Consider the following 9,705-nt stretch of genomic DNA (forward strand, 5'->3'; position numbering starts at 1 on the left):
GAGCAACCAGACGCTGCTGGTCTGTGGTGTGTAATGAGGAGCAACCAGACGCTGCTGGTCTGTGGTGTGTAATGAGGAGCAACCAGACGCTGCTGGTCTGTGGTGCGTGTAATGAGGAGCAACCAGACGCTGTTGGTCTGTGGTGTGTAATGAGGAGCAGCCAGACGCTGCTGGTCTGTGGTGTGTAATGAGGAGCAACCAGACGCTGCTGGTCTGTGGTGTGTAATGAGGAGCAACCAGACGCTGCTGGTCTGTGGTGTGTAATGAGGAGCAACCAGACGCTGCTGGTCTGTGGTGTGTAATGAGGAGCAACCAGACGCTGCTGGTCTGTGGTGTGTAACGAGGAGCAACCAACCAGGCAGCTGCTGGTCTGTGGTGTGTAATGAGGAGCAACCAGACGCTGCTGGTCTGTGGTGTGTAATGAGGAGCAACCAGACGCTGCTGGTCTGTGGTGTGTAATGAGGAGCAACCAGACGCTGCTGGTCTGTGGTGTGTAATGAGGAGCAACCAGAGCTGCTGGTCTGTGGTGTGCTAACGAGGGAGCAACCACACGCTGCTGGTCTGTGGTGTGTAATGAGGAGCAATCAGACGCTGCTGGTCTGTGGTGTGTAATGAGGAGCAACCAGACGCTGCTGGTCTGTGGTGTGTAATGAGGAGCAACCAGACGCTGCTGCTCTGTGGTGTGTAATGAGGAGCAACCAGACGCTGCACTTGACACATTTATGTAGTGGTTATTCCAGTTACTAATAAGCACGAACCCATCAAGAAAATAACTTTTAAAAACTGTTACATCGCTGTGGACTGATGAGGAATTGAAAATGGTATGGTTGAGAGGGCTGAGGCAAAAGGAATTGCAAATAAGTCTGGCAGCACAACCGACAATGGCCAAAGTATCGCAAATTGAGAAATCATGTGACTAAACTGAATCAAAGAAGAAGAAACTACACTATGAAACAAAGATAAATGACATAAAGAATGACAGTAAAAGCTTTGGACCTTAAATGATTAAATGACATTTTTTGGGGGAAAAAGCAATCAGCTGCATCATTCATTGAATCAGATGGTTCATATTGCGTCAGAGTAACAAATATTGACGAATACGCTGATTCGGTGTGCGAGTTCATTAGAACGTGCGTTGAAGATGTCGTTCCCATAGCAATGATTAAAACATTCCCTAACCAGAAACCGTGGATTGATGGCAGCATTCGCGTGAAACTGAAAGCGCGAACCACTGCTTTTAATCAGGGCAAGGTGTCTAGTAACATGACTGAATACAAACAGTGCAGCTATTCCCTCCGTAAGGCTATCAAACAAGCTAAGCGTCAGTATAGAGACAAAGTAGAATCTCAATTCAACGGCTCAGACACAAGAGGTATGTGGCAGGGTCTACAGTCAATCACGGGCTACAGGAAGAAATCCAGCCCAGTCACGGACCAGGATGTCTTGCTCCCAGGCAGACTAAATAACTTTTCTTGCCCCGCTTTGAGGACAATACAGTGCCACTGACACTGCCTGCAACGGAAAAATGCGGTCTCTCCTTCACTGCAGCCGAGGTGAGTAAAACATTTAAACGTGTTAACCCTCGCAAGGCTGCAGGCCCAGGCGGCATCCCCAGCCGCGCCCTCAGAGCATGCGCAGACCAGCTGGCTGGTGTGTTTACGGACATATTCAATCAATCCCTATACCAGTCTGCTGTTCCCACATGCTTCAAGGGGGCCACCATCGTTCCTGTTCCCAAGAAAGCTAAGGTAACTGAGCTAAGCGACTACCGCCCCGTAGCACTCACTTCCGTCATCATGAAGTGCTTTGAGAGACTAGTCAAGGACCATATCACCTCCACCCTACCTGACTCCCTAGACCCACTCCAATTTGCTTACCGCTCAAATAGGTCCACAGACGATGCAATCTCAACCACACTGCACACTGCCCTAACCCATCTGGACAAGAGGAATACCTATGTGAGAATGCTGTTCATCGACTACAGCTCGGCATTCAACACCATAGTACCCTCCAAGCTCGTCATCAAGCTCGAGACCCTGGGTCTCGACCCCGCCCTGTGCAACTGGGTACTGGACTTCCTGACGGGCCGCCCCAGGTGGTGAGGGTAGGTAACAACATCTCCTCCCCGCTGATCCTCAACACTGGGGCCCCACAAGGGTGCGTTCTGAGCCCTCTCCTGTACTCCCTGTTCACCCACGACTGCGTGGCCACGCACGCCTCCAACTCAATCATCAAGTTTGCGGACGACACAACAGTGGTAGGCTTGATTACCAACAACGGCGAGGACGGCCTACAGGGAGGGAGGTGAGGGCCCTCAGTGTGGTGTCAGGAAAATAGCCTCACACTCAACGTCAACAAAACTAGGAGATGATTGTGGACTTCAGGAAACAGCAGAGGGAACACCCCTATCCACATCGATGGAACAGTAGTGGAGAGAGTAGCAAGTTTTAAGTTCCTCGGCATACATCACAGACAAACTGAATTGGTCCTCACACAGACAGCATCGTGAAGCGCCTCTTCAACCTCAGGAGGCTGAAGAAATTCGGCTTGTCACCAAAAGCACTCACAAACTTCTACAGATGCACAATCGAGAGCATCCTGGCGGGCCTGTATCACCGCCTGGTCGCATTATTGCTCCGCCTCAACCGTAGGCTCTCCAGAGGGTAGTGGTCTGCACAAGCATCATCGGGGGCAAACTACCTGCCTCAGGACACCTACACCACCCGATGTTACAGGAAGGCCATAAAGATCATCAAGGACATCTACCACCCGAGCCACTGCCTGTTCACCCCGCTATCATCAGAAGGCGAGGTCAGTACAGGTGCATCAAAGCTGGGACCGAGAGACTGAAAAACAGCTTCTATCTCAAGGCCATCAGACTGTTAAACAGCCACCACTAACATTGAGTGGCTGCTGCCTACACTGACACTGACTCAACTCAGCCACTTTAATAATGGGAATTGATGGGAAATGTTGTAAATATATCACTAGCCACACTTTGTAATGCTACCTTATATAATGTTACTTACCCTACATTATTCATCTCATATGCATACCTATATACTGTACTCTATATCATCGACTGCATCCTTATGTAATACATGTATCACTAGCCACTTTAACTATGCCACTTTGTTTACATACTCATCTCACATGTATATACTGTACCTCGTCTGCATCTACTGTATCTTGCCTATGCTGCTCTGTACCATCACTCCTCATATATCCTTATGTACATATTCTTTATCCCCCTTACACTGTGTATAAGACAGTAGATTAGGAATTGTTAGTTAGATTACTTGTTGGTTATTACTGCATTGTCGGAACAGAAGCACAAGCATTTCGCTACACTCGCATTAACATCTGCTAACCATGTGTATGTGACAAATAAATTTGATTTGATTTGATTTTCATCTGTGACATTGCTAACTACGTTTTCATTGGCAAGATTAGAAACCTTAAGACATGACATGCCAGCAGCAAATGATGACACAACACATCCAAGTATATCTGGACAAATTATAAAAAGACAAGATTTGTACTTTTGAATTCCGTAAAGTCAGTGTGGAAAAGGTGAAAAAAATATATATCGTGGTCTATCAACAATGATAAGCCACCGGGGTCTGGCAACTTGGATGGAAATTTACAACAGGCCCTAGTTTCTACCTTAACAACACTATCAACAAGGCAGGTCCTACATGCCCTAGTTTCTACCTTCTCTTCTCAACACTACCAACAAGGCAGGTCCTACAGGCCCTAGTTTCTACCTTCTTAACAACACTATCAACAAAGCCAAGTCCTCTTCTCAACACAATCAACAAGGCAGGTCCTACAGGCCCTAGTTTCTACCATCTCTTCTCAACACTACCAACAAGGCAGGTCCTACAGGCCTAGTTTCACCTTCTCTTCTCAACACTACCAACAAGGCAGGTCCTACAGGCCTAGTTTCTGCCTTCTTAACAGCACTATCAACAAGGGGCAGGTCTACAGGCCCTGGATTTCTGCCTTCTTAACAACACTATCAACAAGGCAGGTCCTACAGGCCCTAGTTTCTACCTTCTTAACAACACTATCAACAAGGCAGGTCCTACAGGCCTAGTTTCTACCTTCTTAACAACACTATCAACAAGGCAGGTCCTACAGGCCCTAGTTTCTACCTTCTTAACAACACTATCAATAAGGCAGGTCCTACAGGCCCTAGTTTCTACCTTCTCAACACTACCAACAAGGCAGGTCCTACAGGCCCTAGTTTCTACCTTCTCAACACTACCAACAAGGCAGGTCCTACAGGCCCTAGTTTCTACCTTCTCCAACACTACCAACAAGGCAGGTCCTACAGGCCCTAGTTTCTACCTTCTCAACACTACCAACAAGGCAGGTCCTACAGGCCCTAGTTTCTACCTTCTCAACACTACCAACAAGGCAGGTCCTACAGGCCCTAGTTTCTACCTTCTCAACACTACCAACAAGGCAGGTCCTACAGGCCCTAGTTTCTACCTTCTCTTCTCAACACTACCAACAAGGCAGGTCCTACAGGCCCTAGTTTCTACCTTCTCCAACACTACCAACAAGGCAGGTCCTACAGGCCCTAGTTTCTACCTTTCTCAACACTACCAACAAGGCAGGTCCTACAGGCCCTAGTTTCTACCTTCTCTTCAACACTACCAACAAGGCAGGTCCTACAGGCCCTAGTTTCTACCTTCTCAACACTACCAACAAGGCAGGTCCTACAGGCCCTAGTTTCTACCTTCTTCAACACTACCAACAAGGCAGGTCCTACAGGCCCTAGTTTCTACCTTCTCAACACTACCAACAAGGCAGGTCCTACAGGCCCTAGTTTCTACCTTCTTCTCAACACTACCAACAAGGCAGGTCCTACAGGCCCTAGTTTCTACCTTCTTACAACACTACCAACAAGGCAGGTCCTACAGGCCCTAGTTTCTACCTTCTCTTCTCAACACTACCAACAAGGCAGGTCCTACAGGCCCTAGTTTCTACCTTCTCTTCTCAACACTACCAACAAGGCAGGTCCTACAGGCCCTAGTTTCTACCTTCTTCTCAACACTACCAACAAGGCAGGTCCTACAGGCCCTAGTTTCTACCTTCTTCTCAACACTACCAACAAGGCAGGTCCTACAGGCCCTAGTTTCTACCTTCTTCAACACTACCAACAAGGCAGGTCCTACAGGCCCTAGTTTCTACCTTCTTAACAACACTACCAACAAGGCAGGTCCTACAGGCCCTAGTTTCTACCTTCTATTCTCAACACTACCAACAAGGCAGGTCCTACAGGCCCTAGTTTCTACCTTCTCTATCAACACTACCAACAAGGCAGGTCCTACAGGCCCTAGTTTCTACCTTCTCTACAACACTACCAACAAGGCAGGTCCTACAGGCCCTAGTTTCTACCTTCTTAACAACACTATCAACAAGGCAGGTCCTACAGGCCCTAGTTTCTACCTTCTCAACACTACCAACAAGGCAGGTCCTACAGGCCCTAGTTTCTACCTTCTCAACACTACCAACAAGGCAGGTCCTACAGGCCCTAGTTTCTACCTTCTCAACACTACCAACAAGGCAGGTCCTACAGGCCCTAGTTTCTACCTTCTCAACACTACCAACAAGGCAGGTCCTACAGGCCCTAGTTTCTACCTTCTCAACACTACCAACAAGGCAGGTCCAACAGGCCCTAGTTTCTACCTTCTCAACACTATCAACAAGGCAGGTCCAACAGGCCCTAGTTTCTACCTTCTCAACACTACCAACAAGGCAGGTCCTACAGGCCCTAGTTTCTACCTTCTCAACACTACCAACAAGGCAGGTCCTACAGGCCCTAGTTTCTACCTTCTCCAACACTACCAACAAGGCAGGTCCTACAGGCCCTAGTTTCTACCTTCTCAACACTACCAACAAGGCAGGTCCTACAGGCCCTAGTTTCTACCTTCTCAACACTACCAACAAGGCAGGTCCTACAGGCCCTAGTTTCTACCTTCTCAACACTATCAACAAGGCAGGTCCTACAGGCCCTAGTTTCTACCTTCTCAACACTACCAACAAGGCAGGTCCTACAGGCCCTAGTTTCTACCTTCTTAACAACACTATCAACAAGGCAGGTCCTACAGGCCCTAGTTTCTACCTTCTTAACAACACTATCAACAAGGCAGGTCCTACAGGCCCTAGTTTCTACCTTCTTAACAACACTATCAACAAGGCAGGTCCTACAGGCCCTAGTTTCTACCTTCTTCAACACTACCAACAAGGCAGGTCCTACAGGCCCTAGTTTCTACCTTCTCTTCTCAACACTACCAACAAGGCAGGTCCTACAGGCCCTAGTTTCTACCTTCTCTTCAACACTACCAACAAGGCAGGTCCTACAGGCCCTAGTTTCTACCTTCTCAACAACACTACCAACAAGGCAGGTCCTACAGGCCCTAGTTTCTACCTTCTCAACACTACCAACAAGGCAGGTCCTACAGGCCCTAGTTTCTACCTTCTCAACACTATCAACAAGGCAGGTCCTACAGGCCCTAGTTTCTACCTTCTCTTCTCAACACTACCAACAAGGCAGGTCCTACAGGCCCTAGTTTCTACCTTCTCTTCTCAACACTACCAACAAGGCAGGTCCTACAGGCCCTAGTTTCTACCTTCTCAACACTACCAACAAGGCGGTCCTACAGGCCCTAGTTTCTACCTTCTTAACAATACTATCAACAAGGCAGGTCCTACAGGCCCTAGTTTCTACCTTCTTAACAGCACTATCAACAAGGCAGGTCCTACAGGCCCTAGTTTCTACCTTCTTAACAACACTATCAACAAGGCAGGTCCTACAGGCCCTAGTTTCTACCTTCTTAACAACACTATCAACAAGGCAGGTCCAACAGGCCCTAGTTTCTACCTTCTTAACAACACTATCAACTATCAACAAGGCAGGTCCTACAGGCCCTAGTTTCTACCTTCTTAACAACACTATCAACAAGGCTGGTCCTACAGGCCCTAGTTTTCTCGCACCCTGACTGCTGTTCAGTTGTGTGGTCAGGTTCCACAAAAAAGGACTTAAACTACTGGCACACAGCTCGGACACCCATGCACCCACATCAACAAGACGTCTCTTCACAGTCCAGAACAGACTATGGGAGTCGCACAGTACTACATAGAGCCATGACTACACGGAACTCTATTCCACAGTACTACATAGAGCCATGACTCCACGGAACTCTATTCCACAGTACTACATAGAGCCATGACCACATGGAACTCTATTCCACAGTACTACATAGAGCCATGACGACATGGAACTCTATTCCACAGTACTACATAGAGCCATGACAACATGGAACTCTATTCCACAGTACTACATAGAGCCATGACTCCATGGAACTCTATTCCACAGTACTACATAGAGCCATGACTACACGGAACTCTATTCCACAGTACTACATAGAGCCATGACTACACAGAACTCTATTCCACAGTACTACATAGAGCCATGACTACATGGAACTCTATTCCACAGTACTACATAGAGCCATGACTACATGGAACTCTATTCCACAGTACTACATAGAGCCATGACTACATGGAACTCTATTCCACACTACTACATAGATCCATGACTACATGGAACTCTATTCCACAGTACTACATAGAGCCATGACTACATGGAACTCTATTCCACAGTACTACATAGAGCCATGACTACATGGAACTCTATTCCACAGTACTACATAGAGCCATGACTACATGGAACTCTATACCACAGTACTACATAGAGCCATGACTACATGGAACTCTATTCCAAATCAGGTAACTGATGCAAACAGTAAAATTAGATTAAAATGTGAAGAAATACACCTCATGGAACAGCGGGGACTGTGAAGCAACACACACACACACACACACACACACACACACACACACACACACACACACACACACACACACACACACACACACACACACACACACACACACACACACACACACACACACACACACACACACACACACACACACACACACACACACACACACACACACACACACGATAATATACGTCATCCAAACACACACGTACAAATGGAATTTGTATTGTAGGTACAGTATGTGGTAGTGGTGGAGTAGGGGACTGAGGGTACCCAGTGTGTTGTGAAATCTGTGAATGTGTTCTAATGTTTTTAAAATTGTATAAACTTCCTTAGTTTTGCTGGACCTCAGGCAGAGTATCCATAATAAATACACACAAAATCAACTGCAATGTCCCAAGGGGGACTGCATCATCCGATGGGGCGACATGTTCACTGTTGCTTTGTTTTATATTTAAGGACAAGTGAGGCATTACAGAACAACTAGAACGTGATAATTTCCTCCCGGACTTTTTAATACAATAATGTCAAAAAATACCTTACTGACACAGTTTGTTGGCTTTGAAATAAGCCAATCAGCAAGTGAGGAAACCAATCGTAAGCGAATATTTTTGTTGTTGTTTCGTTGGGAACATCTGCAAAAGGACTTACGATGGATCATTGATCACAGAGTTGAGTCCTTCCGTCAGATCTTTGGATGTCATCTTGTTGAAGTCCATGATGACAGCTGCTCCTTTGTTCTTCATGTGCATGATGTTGACTGACTGGTCAGCGGAACAGAGGGATACCCACCATAGGAACTCCATGGTAGATGGCTTCATAGAGTCCGTTGGTTCCACCGTGAGTGATGAAGGCTTTGGTCTTCGGATGCCCTTTTGGGATATACAACACAACGACAATGTCACGCCCTGACCATAGAGAGCTGTTTATTCTCTATGTTAGTTAGGTCGGGTTGTGACTAGGTGTGGGTCATCTAGGTGTTTGTATATCTATGGTGGCCTGAATATGGTTCCCAATCAGAGGCTTATCGTTGTCTCCGATTGGGGATCATTTTTAGGTAGCCATTTTCCCCATTGTTGTTTGTGGGATCTTGTCTATATTGAGTTGCCTGAGTGCACACCAGAAGCTTCACGTTTCGTTTGTTCTTTATTGTTTTGTTTTGGTGAGTTTCTCTTTATTAAAAATATGTGGAACTCTATTCACGCTGCGCTGTGGTCTCATCATTACAACGAACGTGACAGACAGAGTAGAGAACAGGGTTGTAGGGTCCCATTGATCCCTAGGTTGACGATACCCAGGCTAGGACAAGTCTCGGCCTTGGTCTCATCATTACGACAAACGTGCCAGACAGAGAGAGAACAGGGTTGTAGGGTCCCATTGATCCCTAGGTTGACGGTACCCAGGCTAGGACAAGTCTCGGCCTTGGTCTCATCATTACGACAAACGTGCCAGACAGAGAGAGAACAGGGTTGTGGGGTCCCATTGATCCCTAGGTTGACGATACCCAGGCTAGGACAAGTCTCGGCCTTGGTCTCATCATTACGACAAACGTGCCAGACAGAGAAGAACAGGTTGTAGGGGTCCCATTGGATCCTAGGTTGAGCGATACCCAGGCTAGGACAGAGTCTCGGCCTTGGTCTCATCATTACGACAAACGTGACCAGACAGAGAGAGAACAGGGTTGTAGGGTCCCATTGATCCCTAGGTTGACGATACCCAGGCTAGGACCAAGTCTCGGCCTTGGTCTCATCATTACGACAAACGTGACAGACAGAGAGAGAACAGGGCTGTAGGGTCCCATTGATCCCTGAGGTTGACGATACCCAGGCTAGGACAAGTCTGG

The 9,705-nt window shown here is 47.2% G+C and overlaps 1 protein-coding gene across 1 annotated transcript in view; it reads right to left on the bottom strand.

Moving 5' to 3' along the window:
* Positions 1 to 9,705, bottom strand: part of ift74 (intraflagellar transport 74) — a 147,881-nt gene that overhangs the window by 124,124 nt on the left and 14,052 nt on the right. The window lies entirely within an intron of this gene.

This window comes from Oncorhynchus masou, chromosome 11 (assembly GCF_036934945.1).
Source record: "Oncorhynchus masou masou isolate Uvic2021 chromosome 11, UVic_Omas_1.1, whole genome shotgun sequence".
Lineage (NCBI taxonomy): Eukaryota > Metazoa > Chordata > Actinopteri > Salmoniformes > Salmonidae > Oncorhynchus > Oncorhynchus masou.